This window comes from Lynx canadensis, chromosome E2, assembly GCF_007474595.2.
Source record: "Lynx canadensis isolate LIC74 chromosome E2, mLynCan4.pri.v2, whole genome shotgun sequence".
NCBI classification, from domain to species: domain Eukaryota; kingdom Metazoa; phylum Chordata; class Mammalia; order Carnivora; family Felidae; genus Lynx; species Lynx canadensis.
The window spans coordinates 17,769,002-17,791,431 of NC_044317.1; the positions used below are offsets into that span (position 1 = coordinate 17,769,002).

Genomic DNA, 22,430 nt, shown 5'->3' on the forward strand with positions numbered 1-22,430 from the left:
AGCCTGACTCCAAAACATCGGCTAGAGAGTACTTACAACCAATGTTCTTAACCACCCTTCCTTGAAGCCAAAGCAGGAGAAGAGGGTACCTGCTGAGGGAACACATGGGCCCATCAGCACCTGCTCTGGCCGAGACACCAGTCTGCATCGTTTTCCTAGGCTGCAGCACGAGGACCACAGGGACAGTGCTGTGCCACAGAGATGTCAGCGTGAGGCTTCCAAATGTCCTTTTTCGAAAAATTGTCCTTTAGTCTCAGATGATGAAGATTCTTGTCCCCCCACCCCCGCCTCACCATTCCCTCCCTCATTGTTTAAATTATTTATTTTGAGAGAGAGAGAGAGAGAGAGCATGGTGGGGGGGGAGGAGGGAGGGAAGGAGGAAGAGAGGGAGGGGGAGGGAGGGGGGGGGAGAGAGAGAGAGAGAGAATATGAATCCTAAGCAGGCTCTGTGTTGTAAGCATGGAGCTCAATGTGGGGCTCAAACTCACAAACTGAGATCAAGACCTGAGCCAAAACCAACAGTCAATCGTTTAACCCACTGAGCCACCCAAGTACACCTACGATAACGATTTTAAAAAAAATCCTTCCTTGGGTTGCCTGGGCGGCTCAGTCAGTTAAGCCTCCGACTTTGGCTCAGGTCATGATCTCATGGTTCCTGAGTTTGAGCCCTGCGTCAGGCTCTATGCTGACAGCTCAGAGCCTGCCTTCAGATCCTCTGTCCCCTTCTCTCTGGCCCTCCTCTGCTCGTTCTCTATCTCTCTTCGTTGGGGTGCCTAGTTGGCTTAGTCTGTAGAACATGAGACACTTCATCTCAGTGTTGTGAGTTCGAGCCCCACATTGGCTGTAGAGATTACTTAAAAATAAAATCTTAAAATCTGGGGTGCCTGGCTGGCTCAGTCAGTAGAGCATGTGACTCTTGATGTTGGGGTCATGGGTTCAAGCCCCACATTTGGGGTAGAGATTACTTAAATAAAATCTTTTAAAAACTCCTTCCATAAAATAAGAAAGGGTAATAGATGAGTAAACTACAAAAGTAATGTGAACATGCCAAAGAATTCAAACAGTATATGAGTATAATATAAAAAAGTAGAATTCTAAATTATAAGTATCCAGAATATAAAAACTCCTAAAACTCAACATCAACAAACATTCTAATTAAAGAAAAACAAAAAAAAAAACAAAAACAAAAAAAACGGGGGCACCTGGGTGGCTCCGTCGGTTAAGCATCTGATGTTGGTTCAGGTCATGATCTCACAGTTCCTGAGTTTGAGCCCGGCATCTGGCTCTGTGCTGACAGCTCAGAGCCTGGAGCCTACTTCAGATTCTGTGTCTCCCTCTCTGTCTCTGCTCCTCCCCTGCTCATGCTGTGTGTCTCTGCCTCAAAAATGAATAAACTTAAAAAAAAAAAAATTTAAAAAGAAGAAAAAAGGGGGACAAAACATAAGAGACTCTTAAGTACAGAGAACAAACTGAGAGTTGCCGGAGGGATTGTGGGTGGGGGGGATGGGCTAAATGGGTAAGGAGCATTAGGGGAAACACTAGTTGGGGTGAGCACTGACTGGGTGTTATACATAGGGAATGAATCACTGGAATCTACTCCTGAAATCACTACAGCACTACATGCTAACTAAATTGGAGATAAATTAAAAAATAACTGGGGCGCCTGGGTGGCGCAGTCGGTTAAGCGTCCAACTTCAGCCAGGTCACGATCTCGCGGTCCGTGAGTTCGAGCCCCGCGTCGGGCTCTGGGCTGATGATGGCCCAGAGCCTGGAGCCTGCTTCTGATTCTGTGTCTCCCTCTCTCTTTGCCCCTCCCCCGTTCATGCTCTGTCTCTCTCTGTCCCAAAAATAAATAAACGTTGAAAAAAAAAATTTTTTTTTAAAAATTAAAAAATAACTAAGTAAATAAATAAAAGAAAGAAAAAGAAAAAAGCAAAGGACCTGAAAAGACATTGACCTAAAGATATACAAATAACCAATAAGCATATGAAAAGATGCTCAGTATCATTAGTCATTAGGGAAATGCAAATCAGAATCAATTGTGGTACCACTTCATACCTGCTAGGAAAACTATTTTATTTTATTAAAAACAATTTTTTTAATGTTTTATTTTTGAGAGAGAGAGAGAGTGCAAGCGAGGGGAGAGGAAAAGAGGGGTACAGAGGTCCAAAGCAGGCTCTGTGCGACAGAGCCTGACATGGGGCTCGAACCCACCAACAGTGAGATCATGACATAAGCTGAAGCTGGATGCCCTGGGAAAACTTTTTTTTTTTTTTTAAAGAAAAACAAAGTCCTGCCAAGGTGGGAAGAAAATGGAACCCTCCTGTATTGGGAATGCAAAATGGTGTGAAAAAGTTTGGTGGTTCCTCACAAGGTAAACAGAATTACCGTATGATCCACAGTTCTACTTCTAGGGGTTTACCCCAAAGAAGTGAAAGCAGGAATGCACGAAGAAACTTGTACACTGATTTTCATAGCATCATTTTTCACAATAGCTGAAAGGTGCACAACACCCAAGACTCCATCAAGATATGAAGAGATAAACAAAATGTGTTATATACATGCAGTGGAATGCTATTCGGCTTTCAAAAGTAATATAATTCTGATACATGCTACAATATGGGTGAACCTTGCCAACATTAAGCTAGGTGAAATAAGCCAGTCACAAAAGGACAAATACTGTAGAATTCTGTGTATATGAGGTACCTAGAATAGTTAACAGACATAGAAAATAGAATAGGGGTTACCAGGGGCTGGAGAGAGGGACAAATGGGGAGTTACCATTCAATGAGTGCAGAGTTTCTGCTGGAAGTAATGAAAAAGTTCTGGAGATGGATTATGATGCCAGTTGCACAACAGTGTGAATGTGCTTTAACGCCACTGAATTGTTTACTTTAAAATGGTTAAAACAGCCAATTTTAGGTCATGGATATTTTACCTCAGTAAGAAAAAACAGCAGAAGTCTGATGTGGGAGTATAAAACGGAATAGTCATTTTGGAGAACTGTTGGGTGGTATTTACCAAAGCTAAATATACACATTCCCCAAGACCCAGCAATTCCCCTTTGCAGTAGAGACCCAACAAAAACACATTCACCGGAAGGCATGTGTTATAATGTTCACAGCAGCACTATTTCTAATAGTGAAAAACTGGAAATAACCCAAAGGTCCATCAAGGGAGAATGGACAGAAACACTGTAGTATATTCACACAATGAGATCAACCACAAGGACAGACAACAACGTGGATGAACCTTACATACATACAGCTGAGTAACAGAGGCTAGGTGTAAGAGAGGACACAGGTATGATCACATGGACAGGAGGTTCAAGAACAGGCACAACCAACCTAGGTGAAAGAAGTTAAGACATTGGTCATCTTTTGGAGAGAGGGGGTCAGTGAATGGAACGGAAAAGAGGGGAGGCTTAAAGGCATACAGAGGTGCCTTCAGCTCCCCAGAGCCCAGGGCAAGCTCCCTAGAACCCAAGAGCCCCACAGAGAGAGGCAGGATCCAGTCGGGGAAGGCTGGAATGTGCCTGTGACAAAGAGAGAAGATGTTTAAAAATCAGATTGCCCTACTGACAAGGTCCCCACTGAGGGGTGGTGGCCTGTGTGTGATATGCTTGGCCAGTAGGGGAAGAAAGTGGGATCTAGGCCTGAGTCAGTTCCAGGAGGCCCTGGAAACCACGAGACTCTCAGGCCACCTTTCAGGGTGACCCTGACCTTTGCCTCCTGAACACAGCTCAGTAGTCTCAACATCTGAGGAATTTGCTCTAGGGCTAAAAGGCCCAGGAATGAGATGTGGCAAAGGTTAAATCACCTTAATATAGAGCAACAGTTAAATAATCCATGGATTTACACTCCAGTGTTTACACTCCATGGATTATTTATCCAACTATGCAAAATGGTATTTATAGTCGAGTTTTTAAGTTACCTAGGGAAGTTCTTATGCTATGAAGTGAAACCAAGTAAGCAGAAAGTAAGCAGAATGTAGAAAGACCTATATAATATATGCAACTATGCACATATAAAAGGTTTGGAAGGGGACACCTGGGTGGCTCAGTCATTTAAGCCTCCAACTTTGGCTCAGGTCACCATCTCACAGTTCTGAGTTCGAGCCCGACATCAGGCTGTGTGCTGCCAGCGCAGAGTCTACTTCAGATCCTGTCTCCCTCTCTCTCTGCCCCTCCCCCACTCACTCACTCTCAAAGATAAACATTAATATTTTTTAAAATAATAAATAAATAAAATACTGGAAGGAGGGGCACCTGGCTGGCTCATTCGGTAGAGCACGTGACTTTTTTCCCCCCTTTTTTATTTTTGAGAAACAGAGCGTGAGTGGGGGAAGGGCAGAGAGTGAGGGAGACACAGAGACTCCAGGCTCTGAGCTGTCAGCACAGAGCCCGATGCGGGGCTGGAACTCAAGAACCACGGGATCATGACCTGAGCCAAAGCCCAACATGTAGCCAACTGAGCCACCCAGGTGCCCCAAGCATGTGACTCTTGATCTGGAGGTTGTGTTTGAGCCCCTCTTAAAAATAAAAAATCTTTAAAAAAGACTGGAAGGAAATAAACCTTTCCAATGACTGTGGTTACCAGCAACTACTGTTTACATTTTTCTGTAGATCCATTTTTCTTTTAACATGAATCATCTCCTCCCCCCAACTTCAACTCATATGTTTAAGTCCTAACCCCAACTACCTCCAAATGTGACTGTATTTGGAGACAGGGCCTTTAAAGAGGTGACTAACTTAAAACGATGCCATTAGGGTGGGCCCTAAGCTAGTATGACTATTGTCCTTATAGGAGGAAGGAATATGACCACAGAGAGAGAGAGAAGACCATGTAAAGACACAGAGAAGACAGCCAACTACAAGCTAAGGAGAGAGGCCTGAAACAAAACCGACCTGGCTGACACCTTACTTTTTGTTAAGACCCTCAACCTGGGTTACTTTGTTACCCTAGCAACCGAACACAGCATACACCATTCTCAGCAGTCAAGAATCCCTGTGCTCCTGAATTCTCCCAACAGCGGACATTTAAATTTTTTTATTTTAAGATTTTATTTTTAAGTAATCTCTACAACCAACAAGGGGCTCAAACTCACAACCGTGAGATCAAGAATTACATGTTCTACCAACCAAGCCAGGCAGGTGCCCCAACAGCTGACATTTAAATACATTTTTTGGGGGGGCGCCTGGGTGGCTCAGTCGGTTAAGTGTCCGACTTCGGCTCAGGTCATGATCTCACGGTCTGTGAGTTCGAGCCCCGCGTCGGGCTCTGTGCTGACAGCTCAGAGCCTGGAGCCCATTTCAGATTCTGTGTCTCCCTCTCTCTCTGCCCCTCCCCTGTTCATACTCTGTCTTTCTCTGTCTCAAAAATAAATAAACGTTAAAAAAAAATTTTTTTTTAAATACCTTTCTTTTTTAGGAGAAAAAAAAAAAAAAAAAAACGCTGAGAATGGAGCCTGACATGGGGCTTGATCCCACAACTCTGGGATCACCACCTGAGCCCAAATCAAGAGTCAGACGCTTAACTGACTGAGCCACCCAGGCACCCCTTAAATACTTATTTAATCTTCACCAAGCACTCTATGAAATAGATTTAATGTCTATTTTCTAGAATGGAAAACCGAGAGGTTAAATGAATTCACTAAAGTTACGTAGCTAGGAAATAGAGGAGCTAGAAGTGGTATCCACATCTGTCACAGCCTGTCATTTTCTTACCCACTAAGGTTAATCTTTCTGATACACCCAAGACTTAATTAATATCTTTTCCCTACTTCCCATTACCTCTTCTCCTCCAACTACTGAAATAGCAGACTCTGATTTCTGGATGCCCAATGAGGCAGTGTGAGATTTGGAATAAAGCACTAGACTTGGAAGAAGTAACAGCACTTCTCTTACAGTGTTGATGTGAGGACTGAATGAGAACACCAGTAAAGGGCTGACAGAATAGGATGCATCGGGTCAGGGTCTGCTGTTGATGCAGTTAATGGACACAGAGACCCCTGTAGGCATTGACATGAACTTGCTTGGTGCTCCTGGGTAAGGCACTTGAATTCTCCGGGTCTCACAATCAATCGTTAGCTGAAGCTTTGAACCTGAGGCCTGGTTTCCCTTGGTTTGAAAGGAGAAATGCATGCTATTAGAGTTACTCAAGAGTAGTATGGGGGCACCTAAGTGGCTCAGTTGGTTAAGCATCTGACTCTTGATATTGGTTCAGGTTCATGATCTTACGGTACTAGGATCAAGTCCCATGTTGGGCTCTGTGCTGGCAGCACAGTCTGCTTAGGATTCTCTCCCCCTCTCTCAAAATAAATAAACTTAAAAAAAAAAAAATAGCAGTAGGACCAAACATATTTGCTCCTTGATGTAATAAGATTAAGAAAAGCTTAAAAGGAATACCTAAACCTCCTTAGGTGATTCAGCACTCCTGCAGGTGTTTTAAAGATGCATACAAAGATCCCACAAAACTGTCAGTTGGAAACATCATTATGTTCATGCAGAAATTGAAGCAATTTATTAGGAATTCATGTTTTCTCATTTGGAATATGGAAATTAGACTTTACAGAGCCATCTTCAACACCAAATAAGATAGGGCTCAGGTCATCAAGGTTCTTGAGTTCAAGCCCCACATTGGGCTCTCTGCTGTCAACATGGAGCCCGCTTTGGATCCTGTCTCTCTCTCTCTCTCTCTCTCTCTCTACCCCTCCCGAGTTTGCACTCTCTTAAATAAACATTTAAGATAAAAGTCTAGGGGCGCCTGGGTGGCTCAGTCGGTTGGGCATCCGACTTCGGCTCGGGTCAGGATCTCACAGTCTGTGAGTTCGAGCCCCGCGTCGGGCTCTGTGCTGACAGCTCAGAGCCTGGAGCCTGCTTCAGATTCTGGGTCACACTGTCTCTCTGCCCGTCCGCTGCTCATGCTCTGTCTCTGTCTCAAAAATAAAATAAAAAAACATTTTAAAAAATCTTTATAAAAGTCTAAACTACAAATTTGTGAGCCCCAAAAGCTTACATGGATTCTTATGCCACATGAGGAAACTGAGGTTCAGAACTGAGATGATAGCCCAAGGTTGCACAACTAGTGAGCAGAAGTGGAGTTAGAACCCAGGGTAGTCAGATTCTAAAGCCAGGTTCCTCTTGTTCATTCAAGAGCTAGTGGAGCGCTTCCTTTGTGCTCCATTTTCTTCTAGAAACTAGGGATGCATTGGGGAACAACTATCTATCCTCAAGTATCTTTATTTAAATTTTTTTTTCAAATGTTTGTTTATTTGAGAGAGCAAGAAAGTGAGCATGAGTGGGGAAGGGGCAGAGAGAGAGAGAGAGGGAGACAGAAAATCCCAAGCAGCCTCTGTGCTATCAGCGCAGAGCCCGACTCAGGGCTCCATCAAACAAACCGTGAGATGCTGCCCTGAGCTGAAATCAAGAGTTAGACACTTAACTGACTGAGCTACCCAGGCGCCCCTCAAGTACCTTCAATAAGTACAGGATACTGCCTCCTGTCCAAAATCAACTTTTTCAGCTACTTACCAAACTAATTAACAATGCATTGACTGTAATAGCAAAACTCCAGACAATCCAAATGCCCATCAATAAGAGATTAACTTTATGTTATAACGACATCTATATAAGAGAACACCATGCAGCAACAAAAAAAGCTATAAATGAGGAGCAATCTCCTATGTATTATATGGAAAGCTTTCTAAGACATACAATTAATTAAAAAAAGAGATACAGATCAATATAGTCTTTGCTAATTTGCTAACATTTGTATTTTTAATTTTGTTTGAAAATACCTTTGAAGGTAACCCCCAAACTGGGTTTATAGGTGGAAAAAACAGCAGGTAAGGAACAGAGATGAGTTTTCCTGTACACTATTCTGAATTCTGACCTGCATGAATGCAGTAGTTATTCAAACACTGATAAAAAAAAAAATTAAGTCACTTTTCCCATTCATTTTTTTTTTAATATTTATTTTTGAGAGACAGAAAGAGAGAGAACGAGTGCAAACAGGGGAGGGGCAGAGACAGAGAGACAGAGAGAGAGAATCCAAAGCAGGCTCCAGGCTCTGCTGTCATCACAGAGCCAGATGCAGGGCTTGAACTCATGGACCATGAGATCATGACCTGGGTTGAAGTCAGACACTTAACTGACTGAGCCACCCTGGTGCCCCTCCCACTCAAAAAAAAAAAAAAATATATATATATACATACACACGCTTGCACAAGAGGGGTAGGGGCAGAGAAAGAGGGGGGCAAAGAATCCAAAGCAGTCTCTGCTGACAGCAGTGAGCCTGATGTGGGGCTTGAACTCATGAGTCGTGAGATCATGACCTGAACCAAAGTAGATTAACCTACTGAGCCACCCAGGTGCCCTGCACTTTCCCATTCTTAAAACAGCCTTCTTCCTAAGGTTAGGTCTTCAGCTAGCAGAGGGCTGGCCAGGTACGTCTGTCAGCTGTTTCCCTTAACCAGAGACTATCAGCTTTCCAATCCTCTCCTATCAGGTTGTCCAGCCAACAGCTAATGGACTGACTCCCCCATAAGAAGCCTTAATCCCCCAACTCTAAAAGTTGCCAGGAACCCAGAAACCCTCTCCTTGTTTTCTACCAAATCTGCCCTGCCCCCCAAAATGTACAATACACTTCAGTGTCCTGTGTGCTGGCACATTTCCATCATATGGTTCCAAATATTTATGGTTGGGCTGTCCTATTGTTAGAGAGGACAGTGCAACAATCAAGAAGTCAACAGCGATGCACTCCAAGTGTACGTGCCTCCCACTCAGGCTGCATATTCCAGATGCGTCAGAGGGCCTGGCCCCATCAGCTCTAACCTGCATTCAGTTAGATACAGAGCACATCAAGGGGCATGATTCAGGCAGGCAGGAACAAGCTTCAACCCACTCTGCCTGAGACACCCGGCTAAGTGTTTTCCTATCCAAATCCTCAGAAAATAACCTGCAAGGTGGCTATTACTGCCCCCATTCTCACAAGTCAGGAAACAAGAGGCTGCCTGGCATTGAAGTGCCTTAGGAAGCAGCTTCAGAAGGATCTGAGGCCCCACAGCTAGGAAGCAGTAGGACCAGATTTCAAATCCTAAAAGCAAGTAAATGATGTGGGATTTCATGTCCAAAAGACTTGGGCTCAAATTCATATTGTGTGGGGTGCCTGGGTGGCTCAGTCGGTTAAGCATCCAACTTTAGCTCAGGGCATGATCTCACGGTCCGTGGGTTCAAGCCCCGAGTCGGGCTCTGTGTCAACAGCTCGGAGCCTGGAGCCTGCTTTGGATTCTGTGTCTCCCTCTCTCTCTGCCCCTCCCCTGCTCATGCTCTGTCTCTCTCTGTCTCAAAAATAAATAAAAACGCTAAAAAAAATAAAAATAAAATAATTCATATTATGTGAGCATATGGAAGTGGTTTCCTCATCTAAAAATGGAGATGCTACTACCTAACTCATAAGATTTTGGGGAGGATTACGTAAGACAATGTTTGTAAAGCACTGAGCACTATGTCTGACCCACAGCAAGCCCTCAATAAAAGGCACCTCTAGCTTACTCACAACTAATCGAGGTTTCTGATTCCAACTCTGAGTCTCTCCCTACACCACAGAGAAACCATCAGCTACAGCCAAATGCTTTACCTGAGGGATGAAGCACCAAAGCAAGGAGGAGATACACAGGACCAAAGAGCCTAAGAGGGAGCTGGCTTGGTCTGCATTTGGAAAGGACTGTGTTGCAGGGGTGCTCCATGGTTTATCGGGGACCTCAACAGACAAGTTCAACTGCCCAGGGAAACTTGCAGAGGCACCTGTAGGAACATGAACAGTTTTTTTCTGCAAGCCATGAGTCACAGAAAGGCTGGTAAATGGTAAGCCCTGGGGCAGATCGTTACAATTTCCTCCCAGATGTTCCTGGCACCACTGGCTTGTATTACTGGTTTCAAAAGGTAATTGATCTGAAACCAGGTCTCATCATCACTCATCCCCTTCTACCCCACCTTGTAACAGCTAGTGAAGTAAGCTGATTCCCATTCCTGACTGCAGCCTAGCTCCACAAGGCCACACATCTTGGCCAAGTCATGGGAGCATGAATGGACTTGTGTCAGACTCTTTCTGGGGAAAGCTGGTGAGCACTGATGAGCACATGGGGCAACAGTTCAGATCCTAATACTGGAAAAGACACCTAAACACAGCTCTCCCACACCCACCTGGGACCTTAAAGTCATGTGACCGCTTTAGACTCAAGAGATTCTGAATCACAAAGTCAATGAACCTGATGGAGAGTTCAGTATTTCTACCAATATAAATTGATAGCTTTCAGCCCTGAGCTTAAGTACGCAATTCCTAGAATATTGTTGGGGAAGGGATTAGAAACTTGAGACTGCTTCCTGACAAATAGTTAAAAAATCAGAGCTCTGTGTATCTGCACTAGATAGAAAGACATCCAAGGGAACCAGGAGTCTCTGGCCTGTGCTCAAAGCTCCTGTCTAAAGACCATCCTATCAAGCCCAGCCTCAGACCCTGAACTGGCACCACTAATACAAGCTGGTCAAGAAGAAGAGTTGAGTCCCTAGGGGTAAAAGAGCTGTTGAAAAAAAGAAAGTTTTCTTAATATTTATTTTACGTAATTTTTTTAATGTTTATTTTTGAGAGACAGAGCGAGAGAGACACAGTACGAGCAAGGGAGGGGCAGAGAAAGAGGGAGACACAGAATCCGAAGCAGGCTCCAGGCTTTGAGCTGTCAGCGCAGAGCCTGAACCGGGGCTTGAACCCATGAACCGTTATATCATGACCTGAGCTGAAGTCAGATGCTTAACCGGCTGAGCCACTCAGGTGCTCTTTCAAAAGAAAGCTTTTAAAGTAGACTTCTAGGAACTGATGGATACTGGGCTGGGAATTCATCCCAGGCCAGCTTTTAGGTCGAATTGCCTAGACACCTCCAAACTGCCAAGGGAACACCCTTGAAGGGCAGGTAATTGTCTTCTCAGCCATGACACATAGGTACCATATTGTCCCAAAGTTCAACCTTACAGGGTGTTCTGAAAAAATAAAACCACCCATCTCTCGGGAAATAAAATGTCCTTCAAGTGATCAATCTTGGCCAGTTTCCTGCTGATCTTTGGGCATTTTGACTAGAATGGAAGGGTAATATCAGTTTTAAAGTACTGCAGCCCAAAGGAAGCTTGTGGGGGATGGAAGAAAGATAATCAAGTCTCCCTTCTGGCTTGGCTTAGGGATAGACCTAGCTCATAAAGCAAACATGTGCTCATAGCTATCACTGCTTTCTGGGGTAAGTATGCAAAATTGCTTGAAAAAAAGATTCTGGCATTTTCCTGAGTAAAACTACATATAGAAAAAAGTTCACTAAGAAATACAAAAGAACAAGTGTTGTGGAATACTTTGGAAACAGGTGCTGCTATATACTATTAGGGAGGAGGGGAGTGTAAATTGGCACAACCTTTTTGCCAATTAAGAAGCCTTAAACAAGCCCTTTGGCCCAGGAATTGTGCCAGAAAGCATCCCAGACAGGACAAAACCATACCTGCAATTATGTCCATAACTGTTGCTCAAATTGTAAAAAAAAAAAAAAAAAAAAAAAAAAAAAAAAAAAAAAAAAAAAAAAAAAAAAAATTAGGGGCACCTGGGTGGCTCAGTCAGTTGGGCGTCCGACCTCAGCTCAAGTCATGATCTCACGCCCTATGAGTTCAAGCCCGGCATCAGGCTCTGTGCTGAAAGCTCAGAGCCTGGAGCCTGCTTTGAATTCTCAGTCTCCCTCCCTCTCTCTCAGAAATAAACATTAAAAAAAAAATTGTAAAAAAATAAGTCAGTCTCAACCACTTAACATTCAACAGAATAACTATGTGTGCCACTGTCACTCAAAGGTCTCACCTACAGCATTCAATGTCATAAAAGAAAACCTATGGGCAGGGGGGTGGGGGGGTAGCTGCTGGGTGGCAGTCAGTTAAACATTGGACTTCGGCTCAGGTTGTGATCTCACAATTTGTGAGTTCAAGCCCCGCAGAGGGCTCACTGCTGTCAGCGCAGGGCCTGCTTCAGATCCTCTGTCTGCCTCTCTCTCTGCCCCTCCCTGATTTGCACTCTCTCACTGTCTCTCAAAAGTAAATAAACATTTTTTAAAAAGTTAAAAAGAAAGGGGGCGCCTGGGTGGCTCAGTCAGTTAAGTGTCCGACTTCAGCTCAGGTCATGATCTCACAGTGCGTGGGTTCAAGCCCTGCGTCGGGCTCTGTGCGGACAGCTCAGAGCCTGGAGCCTGCCTTGGATTCTGTGTCTCCCTCTCTCTCTGCCCCTCCCCTGCTCACACTCTTTCTCTCTCTCAAAAATAAATAAACATAAAAAAAATTTTTTAAGTTAAAAAGAAAGAAAGAAAGAGGGAAAGAAGGAAAGAAAAAAAGAAAGAAAACCTATAAGGTGCCTGGCTGGCTTAGTAAGAAGTGCGTGCAAATCTTGATCTTGGGCTCTTGAGTTCGAGCCCCACATTGGGTGTAGAGATTACTTAAATTAATAAAAACTTATTTTTTTTTATTTAAAAAAAGATTTTTTTTTTAACGTTTATTTATTTCTGAGACAGAGAGAGACAGAGCATGAACGGGGGAGGGTCAGAGAGAGGGAGACACAGAATCTGAAACAGGCTCCAGGCTCTGAGCTGTCAGCACAGAGCCTGACGCGGGGCTCGAATTCACGGACTGCGAGATCATGACCTGAGCGAAGTCGGCCGCTCAAACGACTGAGCCACCCAGGCGCCCCTATGTTCATTTATTTTTAGTAATCTCTACACCCAACATAGGGCTCAAACTCACAACTCCGAGATCAAGAGTCCTATGCTCTTCCAAATGAGCCAGCCAGGCGCCCCACAATGCAGTCATTCATAGTTTGACAATTACAAAATATTAGTATTTTTATACCTGTAAAAGAGAGCAGAGAGATGGGGGAAGAAAAGACACAGAAAGAGAATGGGGCTGAGTCTTGGCACCAGTAAGGTGGCCCAGCTATCCCCAGAACCAACAATCCCAGAAGCAAAAGAAACCAAGATGGCAGAGGGTGAGCAAGACTTAACTTAAGGCACTTAGATTGGGTCAAGGGACCAGGTGCAAAGGAAGCTGGGAGTGGGTGGGGAGAGTCCATAAGGCATGCTGGGAAGCCAAGGGGCTCCAGGGGTCCCCAAGGCCATCCTCAGGACCTAGACTCTCCTTCCAAAAGCTGAGAGCAGAGCTAGCCAACTTGCTGTCATAGAGGTGTTCCTGATGATTCATCACTACCAGATCACCATTTTAGGGCAAGCCAAGGAATCAAGTACTGTGCTCGAGTGGAAACACTCGGTGGAAAGTGGCTACAGGGGCAGCAGTGGCTTTGCATAGACAGCCAGCTCCTGGACGACAGCATGACCCTGGCAGAGTGTTGCCATACCTGGCAGATGGCCCCCTCAACGCACCGCTCATCTTGGACCTGGGTTTTCCAGCAGATGGGGCCAATGGAGCTTTAGAGGCCCTCGGCATGGAGCCTTCTCCTACCCACCGAAGTAGAAGATGAAGCTGGATTGCTAGGGAAGTGGGACTGGAGGGTGAAATGTAGGGCAGTGAAGGAGTGGAGTGGAACTCAGGCCTTTTCCCTCAGATCAGGCATCAGTGAACACTTGGTTAGGGAAACGGACCTGGAAGATCTATTGAAAATGTTCATTTGATGGGGCGCCTGGGTGGCTCAGTCGGTTGAGCGTCTGACTTCGGCTCAGGTCACGATCTCACGGTCCGTGAGTTCCAGCCCCGCGTTGGGCTCTGTGCTGATGGCTCAGAGCCTGGAGCCTGTTTCAGATTCTGTGTCTCCCTCTCTCTCTGACTCTCCCCCATTCATGCTCTCTCTCTGTCTCAAAAATAAATAAACGTTTAAAAAAATTAAAAAAAAACAAAAAGAAAATGTTCATTTGAAACGACAAAGGTCCTTTATGGATGGTGGGCTTCCATTTTGCTTATCTTCCAGTTTTCCATAGTTAAACATGTTTTTGATTTGTTATCAGAATGAGACATTGTGATTCCCCCCTCTCCTGACTAGAAAAGTTGTATGGTAACCCCATATTGTTGAGGAGAAAACAGTTCTTTCTAGCAAGTTCCTTTTGTCTCTCTGTTGAAAATTCTGCAAAGAGCTCCATTATTCAGGTTCCTCCTTACCCTTGGGAGCCGGGGGTCCTCCCTTATAATCTGCAGAGAGAAACCCAAGATGGGCTGTACTCCACAGCACCCTGGAGTTTGGGATAGGGCTGACTCAGAATTAAGCATAAAGTGTGCTGTCTGGCTTAATGATTCCCACCCTCAACAACAATACCAGAACGGGGATCCTAGCTATCACTTTGGGACATCTGGGATAGCAATTAAGGGTCTGGTAGCTAAAAGCATTGGTTCCCAATCATAGCTGAATGGTTCACCTGGAGAATTTTTGAAAATCCAGATCCCCTACTTCTAGCCCATCCATCACTTCTTCTGAATCATCTGGAGGTAATCTTGGGAAGGCAGTTTATTGGTTTTTAAAAGTTCCTGGGGGTGCCTAGGGAGCTCAGTCGGTTAAGCATCTGACTTGGCTCAGTTCATGATCTCGCAGTCGATGAGTCCAAGCCCTGCATCAGGCTCTGTGCTGATAGCTCAGAGCCTGGAGCCAGCTTCAGATTCTGTGTCTCCCTTTCTCTCTACCCCTATCCTGCTCATGCCTCTGTCTCTAGCTCTCTCAAAAGTAAATAAACACTAAAAAAAAAAAATTTTTTTTTCACTTTACAGACAGGATACGTTTATTACCAAGTCTATACAAATAGTATTAAAATAAACCTTATAAACCAACCTCAGTATGAATATAGACCCAAACATTTTATTTTTTATTTAAAAAAATTTTTTAATGTTCATTAAAAAAATTTTTTTTAGGGGCGCCTGGGTGGCGCAGTCGGTTAAGCGTCCGACTTCAGCCAGGTCACGATCTCGCGGTCCGTGAGTTCGAGCCCCGCGTCGGGCTCTGGGCTGATGGCTCAGAGCCTGGAGCCTGTTTCCGATTCTGTGTCTCCCTCTCTCTCTGTCCCTCCCCCGTTCATGCTCTGTCTCTCTCTGTCCCAAAAATAAATAAACGTTGAAAAAAAAAATTTAAAAAAAAAAAAAAAAAAAAATTTTTTTTAAAGCTCCTAATTGTCGGGGCGCCTGGGTGGCTCAGTCGGTTAAGCGACTGACTTCGGCTCAGGTCATGATCTTGCGGTCCGTGAGTTCCAGCCCCGCGTTGGGCTCTGTGCTGACCGCTCAGAGCCTGGAGCCTGTTTCAGATTCTGTGTCTCCCTCTCTCTCTGACCCTCCCCCATTCATGCTCTGTCTCTCTCTGTCTCAAAAATAAATAAACGTTAAAAAAAAAAAGTTTTAAAAAAAATAAAAAAAAAATAAAGCTCCTAATTGTCTCATTTCTCTGAAATAGGCCAATTGGAATGGCTTTTTGAGGGCACTTTGAAAGATGTTATCAAGATTTCAAACATCCAGATCCTTCCTCTGAACAACACATTTATCTGTTTATTCAGTATCACCCCCTGGAGGTTTTAAAGGTGACTTGAAATCAGTGTGTCAAAAACCAAATCCATGATCTCAGACTAAATATGGTTCTTTTCCACTGTCTCCTAGAGAAATGACATATCATGCACTTAGGTACTCAAACCCAAAATCTGGGTCTCAGAAGCAGCTCAGTCTGGGTCTAGAGTACCTGGGCTCAAATTTTGGCTCCACCACCAACTCTGGGCAAATTTGTTTCCTCATCTATAAAATGAAATGATGCTAATAGTATCTATGTCAGTTAAATGAGTTAATACTTAGCACAGTGCCTGGCATATGGTTAGCTAGAGTCATCATCTTCTATGACCATTTCTCCTTCAGACTCTCCTTCAGATTCCAAGTCAATCACCAAGACTCCTTATGCCTCTTCATCTCTACTCACGGTACTTTAGTACATACCACATCATATTTACCCTGAGAGTGCAAATATTTCCATTTTAAAAAAAGGATCTTTTAAAAATGCAACAAATGATACATTTGAGAAAATGAAATAAGATCACTTCCTTGTTTGAAACTCATGCATGGTGTGCCATTGTTGTTCTTTAATGCGCTCACTCTGTTTCCACTGTCTAGTCACAGTAGTACTCTCCTTAAATACAGCATAACCCCCTTCCCACAGGACCTTTGCACATGCAGCCCCCTCTGTCTAGAACACTGTCTCCCTACACTCTCACTCCAGTTTACCCAGTTAACTCCCACCATCTTTCACATCCCAAAGCAGGTTACTTTCTCAGGAAAGCTCTATGTAACTTCCTGCCGTATAACTCATTACAACTGTAATTATATGTTTACTTGTTATTATCTAAATGCCTATCTCCCTTAATACTCTCAATATATGCCCAAAGGCAAAGACTATGTTAGAATTTGCTTATCACTGTATCTCAACACTTAGCTCAGTGCCTGATACAAGGTAAGTGTTCAGTAATTGTTGAGTGAACTATCAAAGTCCTTTGACCTAGCAATTTTGCTTCTAGGAATTCATTCTTTTTTTTTTTTTAATTGACGTTTACTTATTTTTAAGAAAAAGCAAGAGCAGGGGAGAGGCAGAGAGGTGGGACGAGGATCCGAAACAGGTTCTGTGCTGCCGGCAGGGAGCCCGATGTGGGGCTTGAACTCACAAACCGTGAGATAATGACCTAAGTGGAAGTCAGATGCCCAACCGACTGAGCCAGGTCAGTTGGTGCCCCTGAATGCCACATTTTCAAGCTCTCAACACCCAAGGAAAATAATGCAAGTGCTAAGAGATTTGACAGTTTACTTCTGAATTAAGCAGTTTACATTTTTAAAATTTTTGATGATTTGAAACATTCAGATAATTAAGTCATCAAACAATAGTTGGTGTGAAAACTAATGATTTTTAAACAGCATAGTAACCTTACTAAGCTTATTGCAAAGCCTATCTTAAAGGTATTATTCAAACATAAAAGCTTAATTTATCTGAATGGGGTTAAGATGAACAATTCATGTGATCATCCTTCTCCAGCAGTCTTTCCTAATAAGGTGATTCCTGACAGTCAGATTTCTGAAAATCCAAACACTTTACAACTTTTATGTTAACTCCTCCCCACTTCCACATCTGCAAAAGATAAAAGTGGGGTTAGCGAAATAAATCATGTATATCCACCACATAGAGGACAATGGAGCTGTTAAAAACAAGATAGATGTGTATTTAACAGTCTGCAGAGATGCCTGTGATTCAATTAAAAAGGCAAGTTGCAGGGGCACCTGGGTGACTCAGTCAGTTAAACCTCCGACTCTTGGTTTCGGCTCGGGTCATGATCTCAGTTTTGAGTTCGAGCTCCATGTTGGGCTCCGCGCTGGCAGTGTGGAGAGAGAGACACTCAACCGACTGAGCCACCCAGGAGCCCCCCTCCCAATTCTTGTTTTAAAAAAGTCCTGAATGCACACAGAAGCTTCCCCTAAAGAGAAAGGTCTACAAGGATTCACATTAAACCATTGGATGTGCTCATCCTTAGGCAGGAGAACTGAGAAAGGGAAGAACTTTCATGAGTTTATTTCTGGTTTGCTTCTATTGAGAGGCAGTGGCATTCAGTGGTTAAAGCTTGGGCTGGTTAGATTTTATTTATTTATTTATTATTTTTTTTTTTTTTTAAATTTTTTAACACTTTATTTATTTTTGAGACAGGGAGAGACAGAGCATGAACAGGGGAGGGTCAAAGAGAGGGAGACACAGAATCTGAAACAGGCTCCAGGCTCTGAGCTGGCAGCACAGAGCCCGACGCGGGGCTCGAACTCATAGACCGTGAGATCATGACCTGAGCCGAAGTCGGCCGCTTAACCGACTGAGCCACCCAGGCGCCCCTGGGCTGGTTAGATTTTAATCCAAGCTCTGCTATTGACCACTTGTGTGATCTTGGGCAAGTTACTCAACCTCTCTGGCCTCAGTTTCCTCATCTGTAAAATGGGGATAATAACAGTACCTACTCCCAAGCATGTTATGGTGATTAAACATTATATATATATATATATATACACACACACACACACACACAAATATAATTATATAACACATATAAGATGGTAAGAGCTGTACCTGTCACATACTAAGTGCTACATATTTTACTAAAAAACACGGTCTTTACAGTGAACATATATTCATGTATTAATGTAAAATTCCAACCAACCAGCCCAACCCTAATAAACAATATAAAATGGTACATATGGAGGGGGATGTGATAATAATAAAAAGCTCCCTAGGCAATTCTGATATTCAGCCAAGCTTGCAAACTACTGACTCAGGGGCCAAAGACACTGGTAAACCAGTTGGAGTGTGGTTGAGTCCCAGCTGGGGAATGCAGGAGAATTCTGGAAGCGGAAAAAGACCATAAAAGACAAGAAAATAGCAAGTCAGGCAGCCCCGGTGGGAAGCTCTGGCTGAGGCCGACTCCACAAAGAGAGGGCAGGGTGTGGGCCTGGCACCTTGTTCTGGCTTGTAGACGAAAAGCCCACAAGCAGCTATCTTTTCTCTCTGCCTGAAGCTACAACAAGATGAGACTCGTTATGAAAAGGCAGCCAGCCTTAAGCAAGATGCCCAGCACAGTAGCATAGCACTCCAATCCTGCCCTCTTAGTGACCAGCCAGCAGTCCACCTCCTCATAGCTCCAGGGACATGAAGGCACTTCTCACACACAGGACAGTTAGAGCCTCAAGGCCGAGGAGCTGGGACCAAAGTAACTTGCCTCAGACCACATAGTTTGGGATAAGAAACCAAGTTGAGAACCCCCATCTTCCCCTGCCTGTGCCCAGATGCACACCACCAGGTCTGTCCCCACCACTGGGTTTGACAAGACTCTGAAGAACTGAATGGACGTGGGCTGGCGGCAGGGGCCAGTGGGGACAGTGTAGAATATGCTAGGTTTGCCAAATTTGCGGTGGGCGGGGGGGGGCATCATCTCAGAAAAATACATAGGCAGTCTTGGACACAATGAATTCCAGGGGAACAAGGACTTCCTAAAACTAACATGAGACCCTGAGGTCAGAACTCTAGGCAAGATCAACCTACTTCTAGCCTCCACATAGGTTTAAGGTTTCTTGGTAAGAGAGATGGAACACTGAACTAATCTTATGTGCTCTTAAGCAAAAGTTAGGGTCCTGAGATTGAGAGGGAAGAGGAAACCTTGGGATTGTGCCTCCTTGGCCTGATCTCCTCATCCAGCTCTTGAGATGCCTGGGGGTCCCAGTGGAGAACAGATCTCTCCTCCCTGGAGTTCTGTTTAGCCTAGAGAGGCTCTCATGAAGGGAAAGCAGCCACCAACTTGCCCACCTCCTGGCTGTGGGGCCCTGGCTCTGAGCACTCTCCTCGGATGTCAGACAACAGAGTCAGAATTCTGAGTTCAAAGATGAGTAAGGGGAGAAAGGAAGGTGTCTGTTTGGCTTTATTTCCAGGATAAGGCATTTTGGTTTACTGAGAGCATAGCAGGATGCCAGCACCCCAGACCCACTACCATAGCCTGGAGGGGATTCTGTCAGCTTGAGGAATTTGCAGACCACTGATGCTCTAGTGACCCAGAATTGCAAGGGTGCCCACATTTGGCTGGGGGAGGGGGAGGGAGGCAGAGTATATCAAGCTCCTCCACTCAGAGCATGGTGGGGGTGGCGGGGAGGTGGGGGTGGCGGGGAGGTGGGGGTGGCGGGGAGGTGGGGGTGGCGGGGAGGTGGGGGTGGCGGGGAGGTGGGGGTGGCGGGGAGGGTAGGGGTGGGGTGAGGAGAGGCAGAAGATAACCAGCCAGAAGGCAGATTCTCTCTGAGAACTGTCAGAGACAGTGCTTGCTATCAGGCCTGGTATCTGAACCTGCCCTGTCCTCCCACATCCTAGAAGAGGCCAGGGGTCCTGGAGAGAAATACCCCCGCCCCCCAACTCCAGCTCCTGGTGATTAACAAGAGGCCTGTGGAGGGAAAAGGAATTCAAATCCCTTGGGTCAGAAGTTAACTATTTCTCATCTTCCTTTAGCATGCCTGGGGTCAGAGGACTCACAATCTCTTCCCCTCTCTCACACTCAGGGAGAGGGAGCTGGGTTCAAGTCCTACCTCTACAATTCACTAGCTGGGGGACCTCGGATAGGTTACAAAGTTACAAGCCTAGGTTTCCTGTCCAACTAAATGGGGCCAATTTCACCCCTCCCCCAGTGGGGCTTTTAGGAGGATTTAAAGGGCTTATTACATAAAGTACATAGCGTGGTCTCTGGAACTCAGTAAGCTCTCAGTAAATGGTATTTAGGTTGTGATTTTTTTTTGGTTGTTTTGTTTTGAGCCCTTCCTTGCGGGTAGCCCTGCTGCCTGGCAATGACAGGTAACTAAATGAAATGAGGGGGGAAATTTGACTGAGACTTATAACATCCCGAGGTCTGAGAAAAGCCAGGAAGGGGAGTCAGGAAGAGATGCTGGAGGTGGGGCCCAGCATCCTGGTTCCAAAGGAGACTTCAGCGACTCTGGCTTCCATGAAGGCATAATTGGGACTTCAGCCACATGTGCCTTGCTGCCTCCCTGATGGGGTGGCAGTCTAAACTGGACTGGGCCCTGACTACTTCTTTTATTTACCTCTCCCCACCTTACACTCCATGGTCCAGCCAGACTAACTGTAGTTAAGTTCCTGGCCCCCATGCTGTTCCCTTGCCAGGAACACTCCCTGCTACCTCTCATACCCCAACTCCCCTGCAGAATTCTTCCTCAGCCTTCAGTGTGAACATCACTTCTTTCAGGTCCCCCCAAGAACATGTCAGCAGCCCTTCTTATCTGACTCCATATTTTTTTCTCCCTCACTTCCTGCTGGATCATATGTATATACAACATGTGATATATATATAAACATATATATAACTTATATAAAAACATATATATAACTTATTTTGTCTATCTTTCTCCACTAGCAGGTAAATGGCCCCCAAAGCCTGGGTTTTGTGCATGTTTTCCTCATTAATAGAACCCTAGCACTTAGAACAACAGTATCTGGCACTTAGTAGGTGCTCAATAAATACTTGTTGTAGGTCAGATTCATAGTTAAAACTGCCTGGTGGCTGATCTGCTTCCTCCTTTAATTGCGGAGCTCATGATGTTAATGAGCTATGGGTCTTTGTCATCTCTGAACATCTACTAACATTCGTTGGCTGAATGACCACTCAGCTGGGCCTTGGGTCTCAGACACTTCACTGCCTCCCTAATGAGGCAGGAGCTAGATTTAACCACCTCATCCATGTGAGGAACCTGTTGCCCACTTATACACTGTCCAGGATAAACATCATCCAGGAAGCCCTCACCTAAAAAACCCAGAGCCATTTCCAGATTCCCTTTATATTTGGGGGGACAATAACAGGCATTGGCTTAAGGACAAATAAAGGGAAGGATTTCTCCCTCAACACAAAGGATGTGACCAAAGACATAATAAGTAAGATTTGCTGTCTCTTAGCATAGTGCTAAGGGAGAATCAAAAATCCTGCAAGGGTGGGGCACCTAGGTGGCTCAGTTGGTTAAGCATCCAACTCCTGGTTTCGGCTCAGGGCATTATGTCACAGTTTGTGGGTTCGAGCCCCGCATCGGGCTCCGTGCTGACGGTGCGAGGCCTGGAGCCTGCTTCAGATTCTGTCTCCCTCTTTCTTTGCCCTTCCCCCACTCATGCTCTGTCTCTCTCTCTCTCTCTCTCTCCCTCCCTCTCAAAAATGAAAGCTGACTTCTCAGTACAACAGCCACAGTACTGAGATGCTCACATAATCCTCAGTTAACCCAGCAATTATGCTCGCAGGTATGTACCTAACAGATAATGTACACTGAGACTGTCCACGGAGACTGGAACGATAATGTTCACAGCAGCACCAGTCATAACGGCCAAAACCCATAAACTCCTCAAATACCCATCGACAGTAAACGTGTCAGTTGTCACATAATGGAATACTACAGGACAGTGAGAATCACCTACAACTACCTCCAGAACTATGGAAACATCTCACAAAATGTGCGATACCCAAGAGGATATTCTGTACGGTTCTTTTACATAAAATTCAAATACAGGCAAGTTAACCTGTGGTATTAGAAGTCAAGATAGTGGTTTTCTTGCTGGGAAGGGTAGAGAACAGGAAGGGGCATCTGAGGTGCTGGCAATGCTGTTTCTTGATCTTGGTATGTGGGTGTTTTACATCTCTGACACTCATTGAGCTGTACACTTAGCATTTGGGCACTTTCCTCCATTTATGTTATTCTTCAATAACAGTGATTGATTCTCTGAATGGAGACAGTTCAGCCTCAGAACCAAAGCCTCAACTGATTTGGACAGGGGAGGTCCTTCTCTCCCTCCTGCTCCTCCATCATCCTCCAAATGCTTTGCAGAACTATAGTTTCCAGC

General features: G+C 44.8%; 1 protein-coding gene across 2 annotated transcripts in view; it reads right to left on the minus strand.

Annotated features, from left to right (window-relative positions):
* CDH3 (cadherin 3) overlaps window positions 1-22,430 on the minus strand; it is a 46,212-nt gene that overhangs the window by 19,446 nt on the left and 4,336 nt on the right. The gene's annotated exons all lie outside the window — the stretch shown is intronic.